The sequence below is a fragment of the Felis catus genome, chromosome C2 (assembly GCF_018350175.1).
Source record: "Felis catus isolate Fca126 chromosome C2, F.catus_Fca126_mat1.0, whole genome shotgun sequence".
Taxonomy (NCBI): domain Eukaryota; kingdom Metazoa; phylum Chordata; class Mammalia; order Carnivora; family Felidae; genus Felis; species Felis catus.
Genome location: NC_058376.1, coordinates 103,397,598 through 103,418,368, shown reverse-complemented (window position 1 = coordinate 103,418,368; position 20,771 = coordinate 103,397,598). Strand labels below are relative to the sequence as shown.

The following is a 20,771-nucleotide window of genomic DNA, read 5'->3' as shown; positions in this document are numbered from 1 at the left end:
AACTGAGCCACCCAGGTGCCCCATTTCTTTTGCGTTTTAAGAATGCGTTCTACTTTTTCTGCCTGAACCCTGACTGCTTCACGCACACCCCCACCCCGCCCCCGCCCATTTAAGGCTCTTCTGGCAAGGTCTTGTAGAGGACAGCAGAAATACCAAGGGCTGGAGGTTCAATAAGCTTTTCTGAAACTAAGATGGGTGGATCTGAGGGGAAGGTTGTGGCCAGACTTAGCTCTCCAGTCTCAGGAAGAGATGCTGGAACACAGAGAATGTTGGGGAGTTGCTCCAAAGAACCAGGGCCACACAAATGTACCGATTAGATTAGAGAAGCAGAATGGAAGAGGAGCTTCGGAATGTGGCTGCAGGCCTTTTAAGAAAAAGCAGCCTGGGGCGTCTGGGTGGCTCAGCTGGTTAAGTGTCCGACTTCAGCTCAGGTCATGATCTCACGGTCCGTGATTTCCAGCCCCACGTCGGGCTCTGTGCTGACAGCTCAGAGCCTGGAGGCTGCTTCAGGTTCTGTGTCTCCCTCTCTCTCTGCCCCTTCCCTGCTCACGCTCTGTCCCTCAAAAATAAAAAAAAAAAAAAGAAAAAAAAAAAGAAAAAAAGCAGCCTTATCTGCTAATAAAATGTGGGCCAATGACCAGTTCTTAATTATCTTCCCCTCCTTATAGGAGGAAAAAGTGAGGGGAATGTACGGGAGAACCCAGAGTGCTTGGGGACCTGGACACGTCTGCTGCTCAGTGAGCAGTGGCAGAAACTTGGGAGTCAGGAGAGGCGGTCCTTGCTCCACAACAAAAAAACTCAACTCACTCTGTCAGCCAAGCAGGAATGAGGAGAAGCCCATAGTTTGTAACTGAGACACTCACCTTGGTACGATGAGATGCGTATTTCATTTGCTTTCCCTTTTATCACCAGCACAAAAGCTGGTGTGCTTCTCGTGCAGCTGAGTTCCTGCCAATGAGATCCCACATCTAGTACAACCTGGGGACGCTTCGTGTTTGTCTGTCCCGAAACTCACTGGAAGCTTTCGGGAAGAAATCTTGATTTGAAAAGGTTAAGAGTTGATGAACACTTGGATTTGACCTCAGACAAAAACCCTTTAAATCCTACTGGATTTATACATACAACCAGAGAGGTCTTGATGAAAGTTTGTGCCCTGGGAATGGTCAAGTTGAGTGTGGCTTGAAGCACTGTCTCTCCTAGATTATGTGACTCACTATGTAACTGTTGACATTTCTCCCGGGATTTCACAGCTGATCATGGAGCTGACACACTAGTTTCTTCAATAAGACTAATGATGTTTTCCAGTGCAGCCAGCTCCTGTGTTTTGTCTGCCATGTGCATGCTGATGCCATCAAAGGAAAAGTCCCATTTCTTTTTTTGGAAACTGGAAAGGTTGTCAGCAGTTTCAAAATGATGCAGTGTTTCTCAGCCAAGCAAAACTTGGCCTGAAAGAAAAATTGGGATACTCTGTGTACAGATGGGGTTTGTGGATGCTTGGCCCCACACGTGACTTTACTGCCTGCTGACATGTCAGAGTCACTCGCTGTTTTTGACACGGCCATGTGTTGGCAATCAATACCCTGTCAAGAATTCTGAAAGAAGTCGTGCTCACGGCTGTGAAGAGTGTTAAGTTCACAACTAGCATCTTTTCAAGAGGGTTTGTCAAGAAAATGGGAGCCAGATACAAAGTTCGGGCCGATTTCACAATTTACTGGTTTTCCAAAAGCATATTTTGAAACACGGGGTTGGATGGAAGTTTCCCTTTGTTGAGAGAAAAAGAAAGCAAACCTACTCTTAGAATAGTTTTGACATGGGAGCTGCTCTTTCATGGCCTGACTTACCTGGCAGATATTTTTAGTCACATACTTGAGTAAATATTTTGATTCAAGGTTCTGCAATGACAATTGTGGGTGCTACTGGAAAATTACAAGCTCTTTGGCCAAGCCGCTGCTGGAGTTGGCCAAATATGTATGTGAATTTCCCGATGCTAGATAAAGACGTCTGGCAATGGGGATGCTGAGGAGGTAGCATTGTATAGATTTCTGGTAATACAGTACAGTTTGTTTGGCAGCTACTTTGTTTTGATAACCTTAAAATAGGAATTAGGATTTGCAATTCCTTCCTTGCTGACAAAGATAGCATCAGTGATTCAGACTTTGCTGAAGATACTGTGATGGTTAATTTATGTGTCATTCTGACCGGACGATGGTGTACCCACTATTTGGCCAAACGTCATTCTGGGTGTTTCTGTGAGGGTGTTTTCGGATGAGAGTAGCATTTAAATTGGCAGATTGAGCAAAACAGATTGCCCTCCCTGATGTGGGTGGGCCTTATTCAATCAGTTGAAGGACTGACTAGAGCAAAAATGCTGACTGTCCCTTCAGTAAGACAGAATTCTTCCTGTTTGACTGTCTTTGAACTGGGATATTGGCTTTTGCCTGCCTTTGAACTTGAATTGAAACATTGCTACTTCCTGGGTCTCAAACCTGCTAGCCTTTGAATTGGAACCACACCATTGGGCCTCCTGGGACATGCCAGTCTTTGCGATCATGTCAGCCTCTTTCTTTCTTTCTTTCTTTCTTTCTTTCTTTCTTTCTTTCTTTCTTTCTTTCTTTCTTTCTTTCTTTCTTTCTGTTTATTTACTCCTGAGAGAGAGAGAGAGATTGAGAGAGAATGAGTGGGGGAGGGAGAGTGAGAGAGAGAGACTCCCAAGAAGGCTCTTCACTGTTAGCAGTAAGCCTGATGCAGGGCTTGAACTCACAAGCTATGAGATCATGACCTGAGCTGAAATCAAGAGTCGGCCGCTTAACTGACTGAGCCACCCAGGTGCCCCTGAGCCAATTTCTTATGATCTCTATCTCTATTGCCCTCTCAGTGTCTATATCCTTTTGGTTTTGTTTCTCTGGAGAACCTTGGCTAATATAGACACCTTTATTGATGTGAGGATAAAAGAGATAATTTGACTTCTAGTCAGTTCACAGTCCTCGAGAATCCTGGTGTTGCTTGACACAATTATCTTAATTCGGCAAACCGAGTGATGGTAGTTTTGATTTCCTTTACTGCAGAGAAAATAGTGTAATATTAAGGGCTGCCTCCCAATTCCTTTTAGAACTGTCTCTGTTGGGAAGCATACTTTGATAAATGTGTAACTGGGATTGGATTTTGTCACTACTCAGTTTTGCCCAGATGCTGAACTGGTGGCTTGCCCCTCCATACTTTGGCAAATCCTGGGCTTTTGAAAAATAAAGTATCTATATGACATGTTTTGGAGGTGGGGAGAGTTCAGGTAGATGTCCTGCTGGTGGGTGATCCGTGGGTGGCGAGCCTCCCCCATCAGCATGAGAGGAGAGCTAACATAGCCCTTGGGGTGGTTACTGAGCTGGCTGTGACTGTCAACTGGAATGGCCATAGGTGGTGGTTGGGCATCCACACAGCTTCCATTGGGCCCCCTGTAGACAGTGCTTTAGAGATCTGGCTGCCCTTGGTGGTGGCTTTGCCCCGCTCCCAACCGCATCCCCTTTGTGATTCATCCCTTCCCGCCTCCTGTCAGGTGATGTGCTAGTACAGGGCTTGTCCCTGTCGCCTCTTTACCCAGGCAACCCTCATTTAGTTCCCACGAAGATTTGAGGGAAAAATTGTCTCCTTCAGTTTTCTTTCTAATAAATGATTATAAATAAATTCCATGTCCTGATTCCCCGCAAGGCTTTCCTGCTTCTCACTTAACTTTTTTTTTTTTTTTTTTTAACATTTATTCATTTTTGAGAGACAGAGAAAAACAGAACACCAGTCGGGGAGGGGCAGAGAGAGAGGGAGACCCAGGACTGGAAGAAGGCTCCAGGCTCTGAGCTGTCAGCACAGAGCCCGCCATGGGGGTCCAACTCAGAAACCGTGACATCATGACCTGAGCCGAAGTCAGACGCTTGACCAACTGAGCCACCAGGGTACCTCTCCTGTTTCCCACTTAACAGCCTATTGCAGATTTAAAACAGGACTCAAAAAAGGTGAACCCAAAAATCCACCAAAAATTGAAACCCTCCATTGGATTTTTTGCTTTTTGTATGCCTGCCTTTATGATTCTAATTATTTTCACAGCAACTTGGCTGCCTGTTACAGACTGGGAAGAGTCAGTACAAAGAAGTGGTATAAAAATAACAGAAACAAGGTACAGAGATTATCACTGGGTAAAAGAGAAACCCCCTTAGGGCCTGGACATCAGTGGGTCTCAAAGCTTCAGAGAATGGCCATAACTGCTTCATCTGATAGAAAGAAAAATTTAGAGTCAGTAAAATAGTACAACATTGCTTGATGTGACCTTTCTGCCTGCCCCTCTCAAAAATAAGACTCAGTCAAATCTATTAATGTCACAAAAGCTTGTGTGTGAGAAGGGCCTCAGACAGAGTCAGTGTTGGGTGAGATAAGACAGAATATAAGGACATCTGAGCTTAGAAGTGAGGCCAGGCAGATGCCAGTTGGAGCAGGATTAACAGCGACCTTGAGAGAGAGCTTTGGATTTCACGAGCTGCAGAATTATTGACTATAAGGACATTTTACCTAGAGATCAAGGGGCCAGTGAGGCCTCCAGCTGCCTTGAGGGTTATCATAATTTACAGCTTTGTGTGATTAAGCAAAATGGAAATAAGTTGACTACAAAAGCCGACAAGTGTGTTATGTCAAAGATCATGGTGATTTTGACTTCTTCTTCTTCTTGCCAAATAACTTCAGAATTCTCATTTCTGAGCAGTCATCAAATCATTTTCATTTCCTTTGAACAATTTTAACTCATTTCGCATTTTTCAGGACGTTGCCATTAATTTCAGTACGAAAACAAAAGAAAGTGTACCAGCCAGGGCTGATAAAGCAGGAAAAGATTTTACTCAAAGACTATGGGATTGCTCCCAGAGTTACCAGGAGGGCTGGCAAACAAGCCTCGTGAAACCAGAAGGAACAGTGGCAGACTAGGAGTCAGAGCCATGGTCAAGATTGTACTACAGAACCAGACTCAGGGAGGTACACTGCTGCCTTTACGGGGCTGGGGATGCCTCAGTTTTTATCACCGCCACAGAAAGCACTGAACATTGCACCTAGCTGCTACTGCCCTTGACATCATAACGGATTCTCTCTCGCTCCTGCCTCTTTGTCTGGGTTCAGAATGCCAGGCTGCTGCATTTAAGTAACCAGACCTGTGCCAGTAGTCCATGTCCTAAGTCAGAGGCGATGGGGAACAGGCTTCTGGGTTTTGTGGCTCCCATGGTGGGAAGTAAGTTTGAGCAGTGAATGGGGTTAATATGGGGATAATATGCCAGGAAGTAAAAATGATTTTTTTTTAATAAAAATGGGGTCTTTTTCTATGTTAATGTGTGAAAGTAATAAACATTCAAAGCAGTAATATAAATTGTATGTAAAAATGAACTCAGGGTTTTGTTTTATTGAGATAGAGTTAACATACAATGTTATATTCGTTTCAGGTTTACAACACAGCGATTTGACAACTCGGTAGGTTACGCAACGCTCACCACGGTAAGTGTAGTTACCATCTGTCACCGTGCAAAGTTATTCTGGTATTAGTGACTATATTCTCTATGCTGTGCTTTTCATCCCTGTGACTTATTTCTTTTATAATTAAAAGCGTGTAACTTTTAAGCCCCTTCACTTCTTTTGCCCATCCCTCCACCCCCTTTCCTCTGGCAACCATCGTTTTTTAAATCTGTATTAGGGGCTCCTGGGTGGCTCAGTCGGTTGGGCGTCCGACTTCGGCCCAGGTCATGATCTCACTGTACGTGAGTTCAAGCCCCGCATCGGGCTCTGTGCTGACAGTGCAGAGCCTGGAGCCTGCTTCAGATTCTGTGTCTCCCTCTCTCTCTCTGACCCTCCCGCATTCATGCTCTGTCTCTCTCTGTCTCAAAAATAAATAAATGTTAAAAAAATCTGTATTAATGAGTCTATTTCCATTTTGTTTTGCTTCTTAGATTCCATATATAAGTGAAATCATATGGTATTTGTCTTTGTCTGACTTATTTCACTTAGCATAAAATACCCCCTAGGTCCATCCATGTTGTCTCAAATGGCAAGATCTCATTCTTTTTTATAGCTGAGTAATATTCTGTTGTATATAGCATTGATCCTTGAGCAATGTGGATTTGAACTGCATGTGTTCAGTTATAAGTTAATTTTTTTTCAGCGAATACAGTATAGTACTATAAATGTATTTTCTTTTTTATGACTTTCTTAAAACAATTTTCTTTTCTCCAGCTTACTGTACTATATAAATACAGTAGATAATATGTCTAACATACAAAATATGTGTTCATTGTCTGTTTATATCATCGGGAAGGCTTCTGGTGAAGAGTAGGTTGTTAGTAGTTAAGTTTTTGGAGGAGTCAAAAGTTATATGTGGATTCTAGACTGTACGAGTGTCAATCTTCCAACCTCTGTGTTGTTCAAGGGTCTACTGTATATACGACCTCTCCTTTATCCGTTCTTCTATAACGGACACTTAGGTTGCTTTAACGTCTTGGCTATTCCGAATAATGCTGCAATAAATATAGGGTACCATATATCTTTTTGGGTTAATGTTCTCATTCTCTTTGGGTAAATACCCAGAAATGGAATTACTGGGAAATATAGTATTTCTATTTTTAATTTTTTGAGGAAACTCCATACTGTTTTTCATGGTGGCCGCACCCATTTACACTCCCACCAACAGGGCACGGGGTTTCCCTTTCTTCATATCCTCACCAACACTTGTAATTTCTTGTCTTTGTGCTACTAGCCATTCTGACTGGTGTGAGGTGATACCTCACTGTGGTTTTAATTTGCATTTCTTTGGTGACTAGTGATGTTGAACATCTTTTCATGTGTTTTTTGGTCATCTGTGTATCTTCTTTGGAAAAATGTCTATTCAGGTCTTCTCACTTTTAATTGGATAATTATTATCGGTGTTACATTGTATGAATTCTTTATAGATTTTGGATCTATATTGGGTATATTATTTGCAAATATCTTCTATTCAGTAGGTTGGCTTTTCCTTTTGTTGATGGTTCCTTCACTGTGCAAAACACTCAGGTACTTAATTAATTAATTAACTTTTAAAAGTTTATTTATTTTAATGTTTTTATTTATTTTTGAGGCAGAGAGAGACAGAGCATGAGCAGGGGAGGGGCAGAGCGAGAGGGAGACACAGAATCTAAAGCAGGCTCCAGGCTCTGAGCTGTTAGCACAGAGCCCGAAGCGGGGCTCGAGCTCACAGACTGTGAGAGCATGACCTGAGCTGAAGTTGGACGCTTAACTGACTGAGCCACCCAGGCGCCCCAAAGTTTATTTATTTTTGAGAGACAGAGAGAGAAAGAAAGAGAGAGAGAGAGAACACTGCAGAGAGAGAGAGAGGGAAACAGAGACAGCAGGCCCTGTGCTGTCAGTACAGAGCCCAATGTGGGGCTAAATCTCATGAACCACAAGATCATGACCTGAACTGAAACCAAGAGTCAGACACTTAACTGAATGAGCCACCCAGGCACCCTAGATTCTGTTTGCTTATATACCAATTCTTATATTTTAAAAAATGGTGAAGTGATTAACCACAGTAAGCAAAAATGGTTATTTAGAGGGGACCTCAGGGGATGAGGAGGAGACAGAACTGATAAGAGTCTTTTGTGAATGTACCTTGTTCTATTTTTTGAGTTTGCCACATTGGTTTACATAATTTAAAAGAAAATTGAATAATAAAAAGGAACCCTTGAACATTAAAAACTAGTAGAAATAAATAAATCTAGCTGTATGCATGTTAGTTTGGTAGCATAATCACATGCATAAATGAATTATTTAAAGATACTTTAAAGCTCAGTATTATGGCTGTTCCTCACTAGTGGGGCAGATTGTGTCCCATCCAAGTAACATAAACACAAAGAGGTCCACACCCAGACACATCTTAGTAAAAATGATGAAAGCCAAATCAAAAAAATATCTCGAAACAAGTGAGAGAAAAATGACTCTTCACATACAGGGGAACTCCAGGAAGATTAATAGATGAGAAACAATGTAGGCTGGGAAACAATGTAGTGTGGATTGACCTATTCAAAGCTTAAAGGAAAATTTTGCCAACTAAGAACCTTACATTCACAGAAAAGATGAAGTAAAGGCATTCCCAGATAAACAAAAACTGAGAGAATTAAGTTGCTAGGAGATCCACCTTATCTGAAATGCCAATGGAAGTTCTTCCGGCTGAAGCCAAGTGATCCCAGACCTTAACTCATTTGTACGCTAGAAAACAAAAAGGACTGGTAAAGGTAAGTATGTAATTATTAAAAGATAATATAAATGCACACTTCTTCTCTTAACTACAATTTAAAAACAATTATATGGGGGCGCCTGCATGGCTAACTCGGTTGAGTGTCCGACTTTGGCTCAGGTCATGACCTCGCTGTTTGTGAGCTCCAAGCCCCATGTCAAGCTCTGTGCTGACAGCTCAGGGCCTGGAGGCTGCTTCAGATTCTGTGTCTCCCTCTCTTTGCCCCTTGCCCGCTCACACTCTGTCTGTCTCTCTCTCCGAAGTAAAGAAACATTAAAAAAATTTTTTTAAAGCAATTCTATGAAACTATGTATAGAACTGAATTATTGGTCCTATAACACATAGGAATACAATATATTTGACAAAAACAGCACAAAGGAAGTGGGTGGGAACAAAGCTGTGTTGGAGTAAGGAAATGACACCAGATGGTAACTTGAATCTATGGGAACAAAGGAAGAGAACCAGAAATGAAAAATAAAGATATTAATTTAACAAACTCTAGATATATACTTGCTCTTCTTTATTCTTTTCTTTAAACGACAACATTTTATAAAGTAATGATTAGAACATGTTTTGTTGGGTTTGTAACATATATAGATGTAGTACATATAATGATTATAGGCCAAAAAAGGGAAAGAAGGAATAGAGCTCTACCCATGAGAATTGAAAACATATATTCACATAAAAACTTGTCCACAAATGTTCATGGCAGCATTATTTCATAATATCCCCAAACTGGAATCAAATGTTCATCATCTGAGCAACAAGTGTGGTATATCCATAGAATGGAATATTATTCAGCCATTAAAAGGAATGAAGTACTCATATGTGTTTAATAGGGATGAACCTTGAAAACATACTAAGTGATGAGGTGCCTGGGTGGCTTAGTTGTTTAAGCATCTGACCTTGGCTCGGGTCATGATCTTGTGGTTCATGGGTTCGAGTCCTGTGTCAGGCTCTGTGCTGACAGCTCAGAGCCTGGAGCCTGCTTTAGATTCTGTGTCTCCCTCTCTCTCTGCCCCTCCCCTGCTTGTGCTCTGTCTCTCAAAAATTAATAAACTTTAAAACAAAATAATAAAAAAAAAGGAAACATGCTAAGTGAAAGAAGGCAGACAGAAAAGACTGCCTATTGCATGATTCCATTTATATGAAATGTCCTTAATAGATAAATCAATAGAGACAGAAAGTAGACTAGTAGTTGCCTAGGGCAGGGGGTGGGCGAATTGGGGAGTTACTGCTGATGGGTGTGGGATTTCTTTTTAGGGGAATGAAGATGTTCTAAAATTCATTGTGGTGATAGTTGTACAATTCTGTGGATATAATAAAAATGGAATTGTATACCTTAAAAAGGTGAATTGCATAATATGTGGGTTATACTTAACAAAGATGTTTAAAAAAAAGTCTAATATGAAATCATGTCAACGGGGCATAGGAGCCGGTGCAAAGGATCTCCCCGTGCATGGGGCGGTAACATCAAGAAGACTGACTACATTGAATTGAAACACAGCGTATATATAAAAGCCAGTGAGTTTGTAATGACAACAAAACAAAACAAAACAAAATGTCTCACGATTCACCACTGGAGGTTGCCAGAGCACCAATCATTGCTCTGATAAAGGGAAAGAACGAAGCACATCCTGTGTTGCTTCTATGAATTGTATATTTATGTAACTGCATAGCTGATGAGGGAAAATTCTTCTTTATAGAAGAAGTACAGTTAATAGATGCAGAAAGAATGGTAGAACTAGAAAATCACAGTTTTGCAACTTCTAACAAAATTATGCTTTTAGGCAACAAGTATGGATAAATGATAAAAGCATGAGGTAAATTGTGATGGGGAATTCTGTAGTGGAGGGATCCGGCTGATACAACCTGAACTCTCTGATTTCATATTAAAAAAATAGCTTTATTGAGAAATAATTTACATATAATAAAGTTCACCCTAAAAGTGTACAATTCAGTGGTTCTTAGTATAGTCACTTAGTATAGAGTGGTACAACCACCACCACTGTCTAATTCCAGAACAAGTTTCTTCACTTCTAAAAGAAGCCCCATGGCTATTAGCAATAGTTCTCTATTTCTTCTTCCCACCTGCCTTTGGAAACCGCTACTCTACTTTCTCTTTCCATAGATTTGCTTATTCTGGACATTTCATTTAAACAGAATAATATAATATGGCTTCTTTCATTTACCATAATGTTTTTATGTTCATCTACACTGTAGTATATAACAGCATTCATTCTTTTTTTTTTTTTAAGTGTATTTATTTTGACAGAGAGATAGCATGAGTGGAGGGAGGGCAGAGAGAGAGAGGGCGAGAGGGAGAGAGAGAATCCCAAGCAGGCTCTGTGCTGTCAGCATGTAGCCTAATGCGGGGCTTGAACTCACGGACTGTGAGATAATGACCTGAGCTGAAATCAAGAGTTGGATGCTTAACTGACTGAGCCACTCAGTGCCCTAGCATTCATTCTTTTAATGGTTGAATAATACTCTATTATATGGATATACCACCTTTTGTTTATGCATTCATTACTTGATGGACATTGGGTTGTTTCCTTTTTTTGGCCATTGTGAATCATGCTGCTAAGAGCATTTGTGTACAAGCCTTTGAACATAGGTTTTCAGTTCTCTTGTGTATACCTAGAATGAAATTGCTGGACCATATGGTAACTTATGTTTAACTTTTTAAGGCGATTACATCTTATCACTGAGAGTAGGACAATCAAATATTATGCCCCTCATAATGTGACACAAAATAATTTTACAACATACCTATAAAGCATTCTGGTCTAAACAATTGAATCTGAATGTAATCAAGCATCTAGATGAAGAGCCTTTAAACTTTTTCCATTAAGGGCCAGGCAGTAAATATTTTAGCCTTTGTGGACCACACAATCTCTGTCACAACTTCTCAACATTCCTGTTGTAGCACAAAAGGTGAAGACGATATGTAAATGAATTGTGTGGCTTTGCCCCACTAATTTTGTTTTCCCCCCCGAAGCAAGTAGCAGTTCCTATCTGGCCCACAAGCCACACTGTGCCACAAGATTTTATAGGAAACTTGGTGGTTATAGAAACACCTTAAATCACCCAAACCCAGAAAGCGAGACAAATGACTAAGTTTTTGCAAAAAAAACACTGATGGCTTAAAGAAGGCTCAAATTCTACTTTTCCCATAAATTCTTTCTTTTTGATCTCATGTTGCATGTTTCTTGAATGAGTAATAAACAGGAAGCGTGGGTGTATTGAAAAGAACACTCCGGAATTACAATGTATCTTCCAGGGACTTTACTGTGCTTCCCTTTCTCTTAGTGGTAAAGGAACCTCTGTCTGGACCAATTGTAGTTCTTTGTCCCTATGGCAACAATCATCTCTCCAAGACATGAACATTTGATCTAAGACCAGTTAGAAATTTTTCCTCAGATTTTTCTTTTCAAAGTAAAGCTGGGGGAGAAAAGCTATCTTTTCTCTCTGGTGTAGGAGAGACTCTGGTCAGAATTTCAGGTTTGGGTAGCCACTGATCTTTAGAGAATGAAGCCATTCTCTAAAGGAGAAGGAAAAATGTGAGTGAAAGAGAGGGAGAGAGAGAGACAGAGACAGAGAATGGGGAAGGAAGGAAGAGATGTTACTTGCAACCAAAGAGTTCTGTTTCATATGCCCATCTTAAATAATTTTTGAGAGGATTAGATAGATTATGTGTAAAATTGCTGACATTTTAGAATTTTAATAAATGGCATCATTTTTAACTAAATCACAAAGTGCTTATTAAATCACCTGCATTATGGGGCGCCTGGGTGGCTCAGTCGGTTAAGCGTCCGACTTCAGCTCAGGTCACGATCTCGTGGTCCGTGGGTTTGAGCCCTGTGTCGGACTCTGGGCTGATGGCTCAGAGCCTGGAGCCTGTTTCCGATTCTGTGTCTCCCTCTCTCTCTGCCCCTCCCCCGTTCATGCTCTATCTCTGTCTCAAAAATAAATAAAGGTTAAAAAAAATGTTTAAATCACCTGCATTATTTAATTTCCTATGTTTATATGCCTTGCCTTGCAACCAGATGGTCAGTTACCTGAGGACAGGACACATGCATATTATACTTCCTTGCTTTCCACAAAGTCTAGCATGAGTTAAGTTCATTTCTGTAAAAAAGATATGCTTCATTGATAAATAAGAACATGAAATTGAATTATTTGATTATAACCTAGAACGACCTTAGTATCTTCTAATGAAGATAGACTTGTTTTCTGTCAGTTTATCCTATGTTAGAAGTGGCATTTTAATGTAAGCTCTTCTGGGGAGTATTACTATTTTTTTTCAGTTAGTGTAAGAAATATGGTTAGTCAGTTAAATTCTAAAAAATGTTTTTCCTGGAAATTCATGGATGAGATGTTATTGCCCATGTAATTTAGGTTCTAACGTTGAATATTTAAGGCACAGTTTTAGCTTAATTGCTGGAAAGCAATATCACCACAAGTTGGAATAGTTTTTAAAATAGAGGAAGACTTAAAATTACAGTGAACATGTCATTTAGAATAATTGGCATTCTAAACAAAATCTGAAAGAAGTCATTAGAGGTATTCAGAGCAATTAGCTGATTCTTAAAAGACTCATGTAACTGGATTTATTTACTCTATACGTTTAGAGGCTTTAAATATATAACACTATAATTGCTGTCCTAGTTTTTAAATAAGTAAGTGAAACTCTTTTATTTTTTCTAAAACCCAAGTTGCTTAGAACCCTAAAAATATCTATTGCTAGACATATCAAATATGACGTCAGGCCCAGTTTCCAAAATTTTTAACTATGATTATGTCTTAGTTACAACATCTAGGTGATGCGTATCCTATAGCTTGCTCTTTTTAGCTAATGGTAATTTTTAACAACTATCTCATTCTCAGGAAATAGTACAATTAAATAAAAAATTTGTCATCTTTATAGTATTTCCTTATTTTTATTCATATGTAAAATGTCTTTTCCAAAAATGCTGTCCTGAGAAAGTATTTTCTTCATGTGGTTTGTGTAATATATAAGCATAATTTTATTTACATAAGTTATAGGAAAAAACTGTGATGCTTTTGTTTGAGCTTAAATTAATATTCAATTTTATGTAAATATTTAAAAATTATATTCTTGACTGCCATTTTTGTTCATGATGAATTTAACCATGGACAAGATTTATCTTAAACAACTAAATAACAAAAGAGATGAAACAATGGTTTTCAGATATTGGACAACAGGCAGTATAGGAAAATGATCTTTGTTTTTTAATGTTTATTTATTTTTGAAGGAGAGAGAGAGAGAGCGAGAGCGAGCAGGGGAGGGGCAGAGAGAGAGAGGGAAACACAGAATCTGAAGCAGGATCCAGCTCTGAGCTGTCAAGCACAGAGCCTGACACAGGGCTTGAACTCACAAGCTGTGAGATCATGACCTGAGTCGAAGTCTCTTAACTGGCTGAGCCACCCAGGTGCCTCAGGAAAGTGATCTGTGAGAGAAGGGCACAAACCAGGTGAGCCTTACGATTGCCCAAGCTACAGGCTAACGGGAGTCTCCAGGCTTCAGTGCAGGGAGGAGAGCCCAACCAGGACCTGGCACTCTCCTTTAGTTGAGGAGACAGAGGGCAGAATTCATGGAGGCCCAGGCACTTACAGTGGAAAGGGCAGAGTACTGGAGAGGAGAGAGGGCATAGGGAGAGAGTTTTGGAGACCTGGCTCTCAGATATTTCTTCACAAAGGATCAAGTGGAATAGCCAGTGGAGCTCACATGGTGCCAGGAATAGTTTGTGCTTCTACCAGAGTGGAAAAGCCTCTTTATTCCCAAGGAATTGAGTAGAGAGTCAACTTAGCCCCAGATGAAGGGTAGAAAACTATGGCGAGCAGCTGAAATCTGGCCTTTTTTGTCCAACCCACAAACTAGGAATGGTTTTACTTTTTTTTTTTAATGAGAGAGAGAGAGCAAGCGAGCATACAAGAGGGGGAGGGGCTGAGGGGGAGAGAGAGATAGAGATAGAGAGAGAGAGAGAGAGAGAGAGAGAGAGAATCCTAAGAAGTCTCCATCCTCATTGTGGAGCCTGAAGTGGGACTTGATCCCATGACTCGTCCATCACGACCTGAACTGAAATCAAGAGTTGGCTCAACCAACTCAGCCACCCAGGTGCCCCTGTCTACTTTGTTGTTTTTATTTTATTTTTTAAAGTTTGTATTTAAATTCTAGTTAGTTAACATACAACATGATATTAGTTTCAGGCGTACAGTTTAGTGATTCAACACTTAATAACACCTGCTGCTCATCACAGCAAGTGCATCCTTAATCCCTATCACCTATTTAACACCTGCCCCCACTTCCCCGGCTTTACTTTTTTTTTAAGCTTATTTATTTATTTTGAGAGAAGAGAGAGAGTGGGGGATGGGCAGAGAGAGATGGAGAGAGAGAGGGAGAGAGAGAGAGAGAGAGAGAGAATTCCAAGCAAGCTCTGCGCTGTCAGTGGGACTCAGACTCACAAACCATGAGATCATGACCTGAGCTGAAGTTGGATGCTTAACTGACTGAGACACCCAGGCACCCCTCCCCTGGGGTTTTATTTATTTTTTTTTTAAAGTTGTTAAAGGCAAATAAAGAAGAGTATGCAACAGGGTATATGTGGTCCATAAAGCCTAGCTGTTAACTATGTTGTCCTTTACAAAAACAAGTTTGCTGAGCCCTACCCTAGATTAATGGCTGTTCCAAACCTGCCTAATAAAGCTTAAAAGCAAATGTCAAAATATTTTCTCCAAGTAAATTAACTACGTCTTAGAACTTTGTCTAAAAATGTGTAAACAAAAAAAAGTAGTATCCATTTCCAAGAAATTTTCTACATCCCTGAAAAACGTCCAAAAATATTTAAAGGAATACAAAACATCCAGTACCTGACAATGTAAAAACCATAATGTCTGGCATCTAATAAAAAATTGCTAGGCATTCAGAGATATAGTAAATTATAATCCATAATGAAGAGAAAAATCAATTAATAGAAAAAGTCAATAGAAACATAAATGGTGGAATTAGTTGATAGAATTAGTAGAAAAGGACAATAAATCCATTATTATAAATATATTCCGTATGTTGAAAAAGTCAGAGAAAAACATAAGCATGATGAAGAGAGAAACAAAAGATACAAAAAGACCTAAATTGAATTTCTAGAGATGAAACATATGGTCTTTGAGATTAAAATGCACTGAATGGAATTAAACAGGTGATTGATTATACACTATAGAAGGAAAAATTAGTGAATTTGAAGACACAGTAATGGAAACTATCCTAAATGAACACTGCAAGAAAAAAGACACAGAAAAATGAACGGAGCACAAACTGTTGGGGACCTTCAGTATCTTCATATATTTGCCATTGGAGTCTCTGAAGGAGAAAAGAGATGGGAGGAAGGCAGCAAAAATGTCTGAAGAAATAATGGCTGAAGTGTTGCCAAATTCGAGAAGACTGTAAACCCCATAGATATAAAAAACTCAACAAACCTTGATCAGAAGACACATGAAGAACACCACACAAGGCAGATGATTAAATTGCTTAAAAGCAGGAATAGAAAAAATAATTAAATCAAAGGAAGATGACATACAGAAAAACAGAAATCCATATGACACAGAAAGAATGCAAATCAGAAAATAGTAGGGTATCAAATTTAAAGTACCAAATGACATAATCTCTATTATTTTATTTTATTTTTTATTTAAAAGAACTTAATGTTCATTTATTTTTGAGAGAGACAGAGAGAGTGGGAGACAGAATCCAAAGCAGGCTCCAGGCTCTGAGCTGTCAGCACAGAGCCTGACGGGCGGCTCAGTGTCACAAACTGAGAGATCATGACCTGAGCCAAAGTTGGATGCTTAACTGACTGAGCCACCCAGGTACCCCCATAATCCCTATTATTTTAGACATCTATACTCAACTGAAATATATTTAAAAATGGAGGTGCAATAAAAGTATTTTTCAGACATATAAAAGTTGATAGAATTTATTACCAGCAGAGCAGTACTATAAGAAGTGTCATAGAAAGTTTTTCCAGAAAAAGAAAAGTGATGTCAGATGGAAATTTGTATTTATTCAAAGAAATAAAGAGAAGTGGAGGTAAAAAATATTTGTGTAAATGTAAGAGTTTTTTTCTTACTTAAAAAAATCCCTTTAAAGGATAATGGTTTAAAGCAAAACTAGTAACAATGTATTTAATAGTTTATAACATATACAGAGGTAGACTGCAATAGTACTACAAGGTCCAGGATGGGGGAAATGGAAGTAGATTGTTAAAGAGTTCTACTGGTATATGTAAAGTAGTATAATATTAGTTGAAGGTAGACTGTAACAGCTCATACATACTGTGCTCCTAGAGCAGGGGTGAGTGAATCCTACAGATATTAAAAAGATGTATATCATGAACAATTTTATGCTAATTAATTCAACAACTTTGTCGAATAGATCAATTCCTTGAAAGATACAAAATACTGTAGCTCAAATAGGAGAAAGAGATAAGCTGTGTAGTCCTGTATCTATTAAATAAATGGAATTTGGGGGAGTCTGGATGGCTTAGTTGGTTAAGCTCTGACTCTTGGTTTTGACTAGGGTCATGATCTTATGGTATCATGAGTTCGAGCCCTGCATCGGCTCTGTGCTGGTAGTGGGGAGCTTGCTTGGGATTCTCTCTTTTCCCTCTTTCTGGCCCTCATCCAATCATACTGTCTGTGTCTCTCTCAAAATAAATAAATAAACTTTACAAAGAAAGAAAGAAAGAAAGAAAAGAAAAGAAAAGAATTTGTAGCTAAAAGTCTTCTCACAAAGAAAAATTCTGGTGCAGAAGATTTCATGTGAATTCTACCACATATTTGAGGAAGAAATACCAGTTTTATGCTTTTTTTCCCCCAGAAAATAGAAGAGGAGAGAAAAAGTTCCAACTTATTTTATGACGTCGGCATAACCCTGATACCAAAACTAGATAAGGACATGCCCATAAAACTGGAGATCAGTATCTCTTATAAACATGAATGCAGAAATTCATTTAAAAAATTACCAATTTGATTCTGGCAATATAGTAAGAGGATAATATATTATGACCAAATAGGATTTATCCCAGGAATGCAAGATTGGTTTAACATCTTAAAAATCAATAATGTAATGTAAAATATTAACAAAGAAAGAAAAGCATATAGAAAAAGCATTTGATGAAATTCAGCATAGCTTCCTGGTAGAAACTCTCAGAAAAATAAGAATACAAGGGAATTTCCCCAACCTGATAAAGAGTAGCTATGAAAAACTTACAGCTAACATCATATTTAATGATTAAAGACTGATAATTTCCTTTTAACTTTGGCATCAAGAATGTTTACTTTCACTGCTTATGGTTAGCATTAGAATAAATGCCCTGGCCAGCAAAATAAGGCAAGAAAAATAAAAGTCATACAGACTGGGAAAAGTAAAGTAAAACTGTCTTTATTCACAGAAAATATAATAGTTTATGCAGAAAATTCCAGTGAGTCTATAAAAAGCAACTAGAAGTGATAAGTGTTAGCAAATTGTAGGATACTAAATCAATATACATAATAAAAGAATTTAAATTAAATAAACAATATTCTTTACATTAGCACCAGCGTATGAAATATTTAGGGATATATTTGACAAATATATCAAGACCTATATACTAAATACCATAAAACATTGTTGAGAAAATTATAAAAAAGATAAATAAGTGGAGGGATATTCCAGGTACACAGATTAGAAGCGTCAATATTGTTAAAATGTCAATTCTACACAAAGAAAATGATATTTAACTTAATCCCAGTCAAAATCTTTGAAGAAATTTTTAGTAGAAATTGATAAGCCGATTCTAAAATTCTAAAATGCAATGGACCCAGATAGCCAAAACAATTGTGAAAACAAATAAAGCTTTTTTTTTTATGCTACTAGATTTCAAGAGTTTTTATATGGCTTCAGTAATCCCATAGTGTCCAATACTGTCTTGTTAACTATTCTATACAGTAAATCTCCAGGATTTATTCATCTTGAATAGCTGAAACTTTGTATTCCTTGACTAATCCTCTTGTTTCCCCCTCCTCCCAGGCCCTGGCAGCCATTAATCTATTCTCTGCTTCCGTGAGTTGTACTATTTTAGATTCATCATTAATAATATTGTCTTGTATACTTAAAACTGCTGAGAGGATAGATCTTATGTTAAGATCACACACACAATAAATAAAGAAGGCAAGAGGAAACTTTTGTAGGTGACAAATTAAAAAAAATTATAGATGGATATGTTTAAAGCCTAGATTGTGGTTATGGTTTCATGGATTTATACTTACATCCAAATTTTTTAAGTTGTGTGAATTAAATATGTACCGATTTTGTTTCCCAAACACCAACCTTTCTTTTATTTTTCACGGAATTCTCCAATTATGGTTTTACTCCCAGGTTTATTGAGGTATAATTGACAAAACAAACAAACAAACAAACAAACATAAAAACTCGTAAAAACATAAATAAAGCTGTAAGATATTTAAAGTATAATAAATACTGGGGCTCCTGGGTGGCTTAGTCAGTTAAGCGTCTGACTTCGGCTCAGGTTGTGATCTCACAGTTTGAGCCCTGCGTTGGGCTCTGTGCTGACAGCTCAGAGCCTGGTGCCTGCTTCAGATTCTGTGTCTCCCTCTCTCTGTTCCTCCCCCGCTCGTGCTCTCTCTCTTTCCCTCTCTCTCAAAAATAAACATTAAAAATAAAAAAATATTAAAATATGTACATATTTTTGTATGTCAGTCATACCTCCCTCAATAAAATACTTAAAAAGAAGGACAGTGTCATATTGGTATAATGATAGATACACATCTGGATCAAGGGAACAGACTAGAGAGTCCAGAAATAGACCCATCCATATGTATACAGCGGATTTTTTTGCTTTATCTTTTTACCCTGGGTTTTATTTTTCTTCATAGAATTCATCCTTGCTAGACATTTCAGATAATTATTTGGTAATTGTCCCTCCCTGCTAAATTTTTTTTATTGTAGTAAAAAAATCACATGAAATCTCCCCTTTTCAAAAATTTTAAGTATACAGCACAATGTCATTAACTAGAAACACAGTGTTTGTGCAGCAGACCTCTAGAACTTTTTTATCCTGCATGACTAACTCTACCCAATGAACAGCACCTCCCCATTTCCCCCTCCCCTCAGCCCTTGACAACCATTCTTCTGCTTCTGCTCTGTTTCTATGAGTTTGACTACTTTAGAAACCTCAGTAGAATCTTACAGCATTTGTCCTTTTGTTACTGGCTTATTTCATTTGGCATAGTAAAATTATGTCCTTGAGGTTCATTCTTGCAGCATATAACAGGATTTCTTTCCTCTTTTTATGGTTGAATAGTTTTCCATTGTGTGTGTATACATATATACCACATATCTTCTTTTTAAAAATTTTTTTAATGTATATTTATTTTAAGAGAAAGAGAGCACGAGCAAGGGAGGAGAAGAGAGAGGGAGAGAGAGAATCTCAAGCAGGCTCCGTGCTGTCAGCACAAACTGAAATCATGAGCTCAGCTGAAGTCAAGAGTTGGACGCTTAACCAAGTCAGCCACCCAGGTACCCCACCCCATTTTCTTTATTTATTAATCTGTTGATGCACATTTAGGTTGCTTCTACCTATTGGCTATTGAATAATGCTGTCATGAATATGAGTATGCAAATATCTCTTTGAGATTCTGATTTCAATTCTATAGGATAAATACCCAGAAGTGGGATTTCTGGATCATATGGTAATTGTATTTTATAATTTTGGGGGGAACCTGCATAGTGTCTTCTATAGCAGTTGCTCCATTTTATATTCCCATCAACAGTACCCAAGGATTTAAATTTCTCCACGTCCTCTGCATCACTTGTTATTTGGATTTTTTTTTTTTTTTTGTTTTTGATAATGGTCATCCTAACAGATATGAGGTGATATCTCATGGTACTTTTGATTTGCATTTTCTTGATGATCGGTGAAGTTGCATACACTTGTTGGCCATTTTATGTCTTATTTGGAGAAATATCTATTTGAGTCCTTTGCCTATTTTTAAATTTGTTTGTTTATTTATTTATTATCGCTATTGGGTTTTAGGAGTTCCTTATGTGTTTTGGCTATTAACCCTTTATCAGATATTGATTTGCAAATATTATCTCCGATTCCATAGATCGTCTTTTCACTCTGCTGGAGGCAGAATTACACAGGGGCACATGAAAACTGTTGGGGTGAATGTTTGTTATCTTGACTGTGGTGATGATATTATGGATATATCCGTATGTTAAAACTCTTCAAGTTGTACACTTTAACTGTGTGCAGTTTTCTGCATGCCAATTATATTTCAAAGAGTTGTGAGACAAATAAATAAATAAACAACAACGACAAAAGACCCCAGAAATTTACATTCTCTTACCTAAAGTGGTGTTTTTTTGGTGTTACATAAACTATATATTATATATTAATTTGCAAAA

General features: G+C 38.5%; 1 long non-coding RNA gene across 1 annotated transcript; it reads left to right on the top strand.

Moving 5' to 3' along the window:
* The first annotated feature begins 3,856 nt into the window (after positions 1-3,856).
* On the top strand, positions 3,857-19,797 carry LOC123379812. The gene is made up of 3 exons (XR_006584680.1): positions 3,857-5,007; positions 5,466-5,517; positions 19,742-19,797. It is a non-coding gene; the product is annotated as an uncharacterized LOC123379812 (long non-coding RNA).
* Positions 19,798-20,771: the final 974 nt, after the last annotated feature.